The sequence below is a fragment of the Xiphophorus couchianus genome, chromosome 4 (assembly GCF_001444195.1).
Source record: "Xiphophorus couchianus chromosome 4, X_couchianus-1.0, whole genome shotgun sequence".
Lineage (NCBI taxonomy): Eukaryota > Metazoa > Chordata > Actinopteri > Cyprinodontiformes > Poeciliidae > Xiphophorus > Xiphophorus couchianus.
The window spans coordinates 35,336,347-35,346,349 of NC_040231.1; the positions used below are offsets into that span (position 1 = coordinate 35,336,347).

The 10,003-nt window shown below is 39.8% G+C and overlaps 1 long non-coding RNA gene across 1 annotated transcript; it reads right to left on the reverse strand.

Moving 5' to 3' along the window:
• Positions 1 to 293: 293 nt before the first annotated feature.
• LOC114142613 (uncharacterized) lies at positions 294 to 2,285 on the reverse strand. The gene is made up of 2 exons (XR_003595073.1): positions 1,697 to 2,285; positions 294 to 626 (listed from the first exon to the last, which is right to left on the reverse strand). It is a non-coding gene; the product is annotated as an uncharacterized LOC114142613 (long non-coding RNA).
• Positions 2,286 to 10,003: the final 7,718 nt, after the last annotated feature.

The following is a 10,003-nucleotide window of genomic DNA, read 5'->3' on the forward strand; positions in this document are numbered from 1 at the left end:
AAAGATCAAATACACCATTTGAACAAGTTGCAACACAAAAAGTCCATCAGCTCCAGTATGATGTAAATCATATTTGATTCCATTAGTTTCTGGGTGTTAAGCAGTGAAACTGTTTCCTTTTGCTCTCCTGCAACATTGTTACTGCATGAAAGCTTAAAGCCGTCATCACCAAAGCATTCTCACTGCCTTAAGGAAGATATGGACAAGTTCAGGTTTGCCCATCAGGCCTGAATCTGATCAGACTGCTGCAGAGAACAAGAGGTGGGCATACCAAAAAAACAAGCTCTTACTATGTATCTCTCCTCTCAGAAAAAATATCCTTAAAAATACCACAATTCATCTGCTTTAAACAGATTTAACCCTTTAAAAACAGTCATACAAGTCACATTGTATTGGTTGAAATCCTGAGCAAATAGGAAACAAAACTGCTTATATGATTGCAATGAAATGTGTGGCTGCATCTTGGATCCAAAAGGTCTACAAATCAAATAAAATGCCCAAGAACAACTTGAGGAATGCGGCTGGAAGCCTGCAGGGCAACGGTCCGCCTTCAGAGCAACACAGAACAGAGCTGCTGGACGGTCTGGACCGGCACGGCACAAATGATCCACGGCCAACATCCAGATCTGAAGCAAACCCAAACAGATGAAGTCATGTTAGTTTGTGTAACTACTCAACATGTTGTCAACAATACAAACTTTGCTGTGTGACTCTTTCTTTAGCTGTTGAGTATGAAAGCAATGCAGACAGAGCAGGTCAGTCTGGATGCACCTCACCACATGTAGCACTAATGTAAAAATCTAACTTTTATTTGGCATTTATGCTAAGATTAATGCTTTGCAGGAAAAACTGGACGTACACCAAGTAGTACCAACAAAGTACTTCAATTCCATCCATCCATCCATCCATTTTCTGTTCTCCCTTTGTCCCTAATGGGGTCGGGAGGGCTGCTGGTGCCTATCTCCAGCTACGTTGCAGGCGAGAGGCGGGGTACACCCTGGACAGGTCGCCAGTCTGTCGCAGGGCAACACAAAGACATACAGGACAAACAACCATTCACACATACACTCACCCCTAGGGAGAATTTAGAGAGACCAATTAACCTAACAGTCATGTTTTTGGACTGTGGGAGGAAGCCGGAGTACCCGGAGAGAACCCACGCATGCACAGGAAGAACATGCAAACTCCATGCAGAAAGACCCCGGCCGGGAATCGAACCCAGGACCTTCTCGCCGCAAGGCAACAGTGCTACCAACTGCGCCACTGTGCAGCCAAGTACTTCAATTCAAATTTCAAAATTGATGTAAATAAGATATAAAAGAATGTAGAACACACTGAGTTCATTGTCAAAACTGATGTTTTCACTTGACATGTTTACCTGATAAATCATTAGCTTAGCTACTTCAACTCTGCTACTTTGGAGCCAGAAAGTTCTGGGTTCAAACATGGCTGTGTGGTTTCTTCGAGTCCCTAAAACATGAATGTTTGGTTCTGATGAATTAAAACATCAGGTTGGTTTTGGTTTCTCTAGTGTCATAAACCAGTTGTCAGCAAACCTGCCTACACATTCCTGTCATCAAACTGACTGGCGGTAGGTGAGTCCTATAGGCTACTTAGGTGTACTGCAGGTTGGGATTTCGTTAGTTAGCATGGTAAATGTTCTACCAGACTGATGGTAGGGCCTGTGGCTAACTACCTTAGCTTCTGCTCTTTCTGTCCGGTTGTCTTCCTCTCTCATTATTGTCGTTTTGTACTGGTATCTCTTTGCAGAATGCTGGCCCAGTCCAGACTTGTTTTCCGATCAGTGGATCCAGAATAAAGGAATGAAGCACCAGCAAAGATGTCTCGTTATCCCAACAGCTCTTGAAGATTCATCTCTATAGAAAACACATTCTCTCCTTGATGAGGAGAGGTACATGCCATCTGTGTGCTGATCTCCATGACGATGGATTCCATCGTCATGGAGATGAAACATTTCTGTTTCTGGAGGGAAACAGAGACAGAAATGTTTCTGGATCCCTCCTCACATTTGTTCCTCGAGACATTCCCGTCTCAGACAATTCATTTGATTTCATGCTTGGGTTTTTACCTCTGACCTGCACTGCCAACTGTGGGGCCTTATGTAGACAGTTGTGAGCCTTTCCAGGTCCAGTCCAATCAGCTAAATTCACCACAAAGTGACTCTGTTTAAATTGTAGAAACATCTCAGGGAGGATCAGTGGAAACAGATTGATTTTGAACTGTTTTGGCAAAAGCTGCAAAGACTTAAATAAATGTGATTTATTGATTGTGTCAAGAAAATCCGAGCTCATCCCACTTCCCCATGCTGGAGATTTTAGTTTAACAGTAATAATAAATAAAGTTATCTTTAAAATGAATCACTCAAGTGACATCAGGGCCCAACAGTAGACTTAGGTGTCAATAAAATAAATCTAGTTGTGTGTGTTGTTTTTGTCTCATGCAAACTTTGCTTTAATTCTACTTTTTTCTATCTAATCATAAGAAATCATAGTCAGTCAGAGAGATTCATGAAACAAGAAAAGCAGGTTTCCTGGAAAAAGAGGAAGTTTCCAGCCTGCAGATTTATAAAAATAGCTGAGACTATTTTAAAGCATGAAAGTTTAAAAAAATTAAATCTAAACATTATTAGTAATTGGATAAGATTCAAAGTAAAATACTTATATGAATATTGATTTACTTGTAATAATACTTACACTTATATTTGTGAGAACACTTATAAGAAAAACAAGCAAATGTAACTTTGGTATCAAATAATTAGAATAATAGATTATTCTTGGTTTCTTTTCAGAAAAACATCTGTAATAACTCACATTAAGATCATAATAAGAGTAACTAATAAGTTATGGTTATAAAATCATAAATGAATGATAGATCAGAGAAGCTAAAGAAAATAAATGTGAAATAAATGTGATTTTGACATTGAACTTGAAATGGTGTAAAAGGTTATAAAACTGCAATTAAACATCACTGATATGTTGGAGGTAGATGGTAGGTGAAAGGTGACAGGAAGGGAAAAAGGGGAACTAACAGGAGAGCAGAGATGATCAGCACCTTATATGGAAACAGGAGGTTGAGCAGCCCTGAGACATTGGCACAGACATCATGACATGATGTCTCTTAAGACAGTGACGGATATGAGATCATCTGTCTAAGCAGACAGATAAACCCTATATAAGGTGGGTGCAAAAGAGGAACCTTTTGTTGGATCCTCCGGGCAGCTTCGAGCCAAGATCGAGATGGACAAAGAACTCTGCAGCTGAAGAAGAGCCGGGGCCACAGAGCCGAAGACTGTCCTGCACATGGAGACCAACCCGTCTGGCCCACAATCTGTGGCTTCGAATCGCACTTCTCTCATCGGCTGGGTTCTGACCCCAAAGACAAAGATGAAGACAAAGATAAGGAAGAAGAACTGGTGCCTTTTTTCCTGCCAGCACCAAGTCCTGTGTGACCTCAGCATCCATGCGGAGAGGAGGCTCATCAGACCTGCGGAGATCCTGGCCTTCATCGATCAACATCTTCCTCCTGTTGCAACACCTTCTTCATCATCAAGCCAGGTCTGGGGTTCGAAACGCCAAACTCCGTCCGTCTCTCTCAAAGGTTCCCTGTTTTAGTTCTCAGTATCAGCAGTAGGGAAAGATAGACTAGATGATTGATTTTACTTATTTGATTATTTCTGCTACTGAATTAAGCTGTACTGACCCTTGCAAAAATGCCTTACTAATAAAATATTTAGCATAAAGAAAATCTAAAAGATGTTGTGGACATTCAGTTAATGAGTCACCTTAAAGTTCTTTGATGGTTGTAAAATAGCTATGATGTTTGATTCTGGAGAGGAAAAAGTGGAAAATGTTTTTAGGTTGCTGGTAGCCCATATTTAAAACCTCATCCTTGGGACTCGCCCGAGTTACTAAAACCTACCTGGTTCAATAACAAATGCAAGTTGCAAAATAGAGAACGAGCGACCGTTAACAGGTGTGCTCTGTGAAACTAGTTGGCTGTAGGCTGCTCAGTCTGGCTAATTCACAGGGGGAAGAAGGGTGGGACACCTGGATGTAGGCCGTCAAAAATCAGGTGAATCGTTTCTCGAAACCAGCTTAAACAGAGTTTACTTCAGTTCTGGACAGGGTAAATCCCAGCAGATTTAGGAAACTCAATTAACCCGTTAGAAGGAGAGCTGGTAGCACATCTCCCCTCTCAGAAGAGGAAGTACGAGAGTGAGAGAGTAGAGACAGAAAGGAGGGGGGGGGGTGTTGCGCAACAACAATTGTCTGTTTTTAACAAATTTACAAAAACCTAAAAAACTTTATTCCACATTGTCATAGTGGGGTATTTGTGCATAGCCTGTTGAGGAAAGGGATTCATTTAATACAATTTAGAATATAACAAAATATGAGGAAAGTGAAGAACAGTGAAGACTTTCTGTAGTCACTGTAGATCAGGTTTGAGGTTGAACTACAAAGCTTTTTCTACATTACCTGTCCTCTTTAGTTAATATAACTGTAAAGGACTCTGAATATTAATACATGGGGAAGACAGAATTAATTTTTGATCCTCTCCATCTTTTCCTGCAGATCTCATCTCAGAAATCCAAAACTTTCAGAGAAACCAGTTAGATCCATCTGCCATTTCCAGAAATACAAATAATGTCAAACAGAAGAAAAATAAATCTCTAAATAAAATGAATGTAGACAACTTTTTGTGTCAGGAAAATCAAACTGAGCAAGGAGTAATGAAGTAATTACAACACTTGGGAAGATGGGAAGACGAATTCCCATTTCTTTTCCCAGCAAACGACCACCTGATAAGGGATGAAGCTCTGCATATTTGTGTTATTTGACTTACTGAATGTGAATCCTGCAGTTATCCATCAGTGGCAAAAGCTCTGAGCCGACCTCAGAGTTTCTTCTTCCCTCAAACCGGAGATGTGTAGATTTTGGCAGTGGCTGGCGGTCGGATGGGTGAGAGAATCATCGAAGGTCAAAGAGCAAACAGAAAACTACACTGATGAAATGACGGAGAGTGGAGGCCCAAATTAAAAGTCAGATTTGAGTTTGGAGTGTTTTGGGGGAGTTTTATTTTGAATGGAAGATTTAAAAGCTAGAAATGGTTTTGTTGTGTGGCATCAATTAAATAGATTATTGCAACAGCATCTTCACAGGTCTGTCCAACAAATCAATCAAACAGCTGCAGCTGATCCAGAATGCTGCTGCTGGCGTTCTGACTAAAACCAGGAAGATAGAGCACATAACACCAGTTTTAAAGTCCCTCCACTGGCTCCCTGTAGCTCAAAGAATAGACTTTAAAATACTGCTGTTAGTTTATAAATCACTGAACGGCTTAGCACCACAATACATTCAAGATCTGCTGTTGTTGTATCAACCCTCCAGACCTCTCAGGTCTTCCGCTCTGCATCCCCAGAACCAGAACCAAACGAGGAGAAGCAGCATTCAGCATCTATGCACCACAAATTTGGAACAAACTTCCAGAAAACTGTAAAACAGCTGAAACACTGACTTTCTTTAAATCTAGATTAAAAACCCACCTGTTTAGAATTGTATTTGAAATGTAATCAATTACAAATTTATTGATGGAACTTGACTTAATATCATGTTTTGATTATTGATTCTAAGTTGCATTGTGTTTCTGTGTTTGTAATGATGTAAAGCAGTTTGAAATGCCTTGCTGCTGAAATGGGCTATACAAATAACATTTGATTGATTGATTGATTGATCAGGGACTAACCACCACACAAAGTACCCACTTTTATAGAGCTGCTCACCCCTAATACCAATCAGCTCATTAGGTTTAAAGTACAGTATTAGCATAATTTGGTTCATATTTGTTCTGTTAATTTCTATACAAAAGTAAGATATGGCATGCATTATGCTGGTTTTAAAATAAGTGAATATTTCTTGCTCAAGACCAAATGATTATGATTACATTCCCGTCAGGCATGAGCCTTTCTAATATAAAGATACTATCCTGTCATTATTATTATTATTTCCTTTTTTTTTTCACTAACAGCTTTCAGTTAGACCAATCACCAGCTAATATCTGCCTCTTTACTGCAGTGAAATCTTTTCCAATTAGTTGCATTTTGTTGTCAGCCATCTGTATAAACGGGTTTGTACTAAACCAAATTCACTAAAAAATAAGTCAAAATCTGTCATTTGGAATTATTGAAATATATGAAATTCAACAATTGTTGTAGTTTGGATTCTAGAGCAGCTCCACCCACATAGAGCAATCTTTTTTATTATTATTGTTATAGAATAGAATAGAATAGAAGTACTTTATTCATCCCAGCAGGGAAATTACTTCGCAGTTACAGCATAGAGACAAGGCAAGACAATAGACAAGACACAATAACAACATCCGGGTGTTGAGTCTGGAGTTGGCTGTGGCAGAGCTGATGACGTCACAGGCCACTGCTGCATCAGCTGATGGGGGAATGTAAACAGCGATCAAAATGGCGGATGTAAACTCCCTCGGTAAATAACACGGCCACATTCCCACAGCCAGAAGTTCAATGTCCGGGCTACAAATCTGTTCCTTCACGTTAACATGACCGGGATTACACCACCTCTCACTCACATAAAGTGCAATCCCGCCGCCCCTCTTCTTCCGACTTTTGGAAAAGTCCCTGTCCCCCCGCACCAAGGAAAATCCAGGGACCTCCACGCTGTAGTCCGGAATAAGCGAGTGCAGCCAGGTTTCCGTGAAGCAGAAGATACTGCACTCCCAGTACTCCTTCTGGGTCCTAACCAGCGCCGTGAGTTCGTCCGCCTTATTCCCTAAAGACCTCACGTTCCCCACAATAATTGCCGTTACCGCTGGTTTGTGCCGTCTCCTCTTCTCCCTCCGTTTAACTCCAGACCTGCAGCCCCGGCGTCTCCTCCGTAACTCCTCCGGAACCACAGGCCCGTCTCCGGGCAGCAGCAGAGGCCCACACAGCGCAATCAGCCGTTCACGCGAGCAAACAATGCCGCTACTCCGTTCAGCGAGGTTCTCCGTAACAAAGAGTATAAAAAGTAGCAGAAGAACGCGGAGAACATCGACAGAACCACATCCAGCCATTGTGGAAAGCCCAACTGATGATCCATGGGTTCTTCAAGCACGGATCCTTAATCGGTTACAGCAAATATACACAGACAAACACACAAGACGGGAGCTGCGTCTGCAGGCAGCCAGCTGCGCCGGCGCCACCTTTCCCCTATATCTAACATAAACATTTAGCTAACATGGTGTCGCAGATATCATGTCTGTCAGTAAAGTAAACACACACTGCACACTCCCGTTTTGTGGATGTGAAAGATGATTTGCCTAATTAACAAGCTAAGAATCTCACACTGTTCATGCCTAGTTATGAAAAACATATATTATTACTATGACTCCACATCCTGAACAAGTGGAGACGGACTACTAGTTTTTTTCTTTTTCCTTTGAGCGTAACGTTGATATCTAGGTCATTCAGTTGAATAATATTGGTTGAACTTCATTTAATGAAGTTCAATTTTAAATTCAAGTCTAGCTTGGGGTTTGTGTTTCCACCAAGAAGTTTGGAGACTTGGATTTGTTCAGGTCTCATACTACAATTCCCATAATGCATTCAGATGAGCTTTGACCTAGCAGCTTCAGAAGTCAAGTACTAATTAAGATTCTGTTCTGTCGCAAACACAAACACTAAAGTCTGGAGGGGATTTTTTTTATTGTATCCATAAGAAGAAAAATAATAGATTTTTTTTAAGGCAAATAAAATGCTTCCAGCATTTTTCGCTCATACTCCTATTTAAGATTCAGTCCAACTAAAATATCTGCATAGCATATTGAATTTTAATCTGCACAGCCATTTATGTTTTTAAGCTAACTTCATGTCTAATGTGTTGCTACAGTACAGACCAAAAGTTTGGACACACCTTTTAATTCAATGAGTTTCCTTTATTTTCATGACTATTGACATTGTAGATTCACACTGAAGGCATCAAAACTATGAATAACACATGTGGAAATATGCACTAAACAAAAAAGTGTAAAACAACTGAAAATATCCCTTATATTCTAGTTTCTTCAAAGTAGCAACCTTTTGCTGTGATTACTGCTTTGCACACACTCTGCATTTTCTTGATGAGCTTCAAGAGGTCGTCACCTGAAATGGTTTTCACTTCATAGGTCAACCTGTCCTGTCAGGTTAATAAGTGGGATTTCTTGCCTTATAAATAGTCATGAAAATAAAGAAAACCCATTGAATTAGAAGGTGCGTCCAAACTTTTGGTCTGTACTGTACGTATATGATCCTTAATGCAGTCGTTTTCATCTTTTTGTGGCCTTCCAGTTGCAGTTAAAGTCTTGAGATTTAAAACCTTTAACACAGTTTGACACAGTTGATCTTAACAGACTGAAATGTGATTGGGTTTGTCTGGTAATGTTAGATTTTGTAGTACTTTGTGGTTTCTGAGCAAACCTCAAGGCTCCACTCTTGAGTCACTCTTCTTCAGCACCATTAGCTCCATTTCTAAAAAATCTCAGTGTGTGTTTTGTTAATGACAAACCAAGACAGAAATCACTTATCTTTACCTCAGCTTACCTGTTAAGGTTAAATATTACTTTGAATGTCTTGATTATCATGACTTAGCCTTTGTTTGTTTTAATTTCTTCCTTTTTATGTGATGTTTATGTAACCTGGTAGTATTTGTCTTTTGTTATAGTTACACAAAATGTATTTCTTTGTTATCTGTATTGTTCCTTACCTGACTGAAACAACTTTAAAAACTCGTTGTTTTAACCGTGTCACTTTCAGATTGGAGGCCCCTCCTTTTAATTTCTTCTTCTGTGGTATTGTCTTTAAATTGTTTGACCCCTTAGCCCCTCCCCTTTTGTCATGTCGTCCTGTGAGAGAGGTGTGTGCTGTTTATTTTTCATCTAAATACATTCAGTTTATTTATAGATCTACTAAGTTAATTGATGTTATCATCAACATTACAATATCTGGATCCATTCTGCATTTAAGTGAACCTACAATCGCAGAATAGCAGGAATTTTCTTGTTGTTCTCGTCAGAAATAAACCGAGAAACCAGAAATCCCGTGTCACGCCCTAATTTACAAATAAAACCAGCAGAAAAGATCCAGTTACATTTACATTGTTACTGTTATTTTGATGCATTTTGTGTGTATGTTCTTGCTCTATTCCTTTAGATTCAAGTAAAGAATTACATTAAGCTAGAAAAATACACTTGCCTTGACATGTCTGAAACAAATGCAACTTCTTTAAGAGTAAAAAATGAAATGTAGTCCCTGATTGTAAGAACAAATTCCTGTCTATTAACCTTTATGGTTGTACTAAGATAAGCTGCCATTATTTTAACCTCCCTTTCCTCTCACTGTGACAGTCTAATAGTGCTAGCCGAGATCCTCACTTGGGAAAAGACAAGAGTTTAATAAAAGGAGCCGACATTCAGATTTTATGACCATATAAGGCAACTTCACATTCCTGCCTCGACCATTTACAAGCTCTTAAACCGGGGCTTAGTACTTGCCAAAACACTGGGGAGGAATTCTTATCACGTTGAAGTAAGGGAGACGTTTACTTATTTTCTTTTGACTATATGACGGGAGTTATTGAACACATGATAAGCAGTGGAAGGAGGAGTGAGTGTAGGAAAAGGTTAATGCGATTAATGATGATGGAAAGAAGAGGAACCGACAGACACAAGTCAGGAATGAGATGTTTCCTTGGAAAGGCCTTCTGACCCTCACAGCTCTTTGGATCAAGTGGGAAAGTGTTTAGATAATGATACATATCTCACAGGCTGCAGATTTTCTCCCTAAAATGTTGATTTTAAATTAACCTTAACCTGCGTTTCTGCCGTAAACGTCGAACATCTCCTTCGCTCTTGTTAGCAGTGTTAATTTTACTAGTTGTGGCTCTTTTTGAAGACATGTTTATAATTTCTTTTCATGTTTTGAGGTCAGAGAGCTAATCAG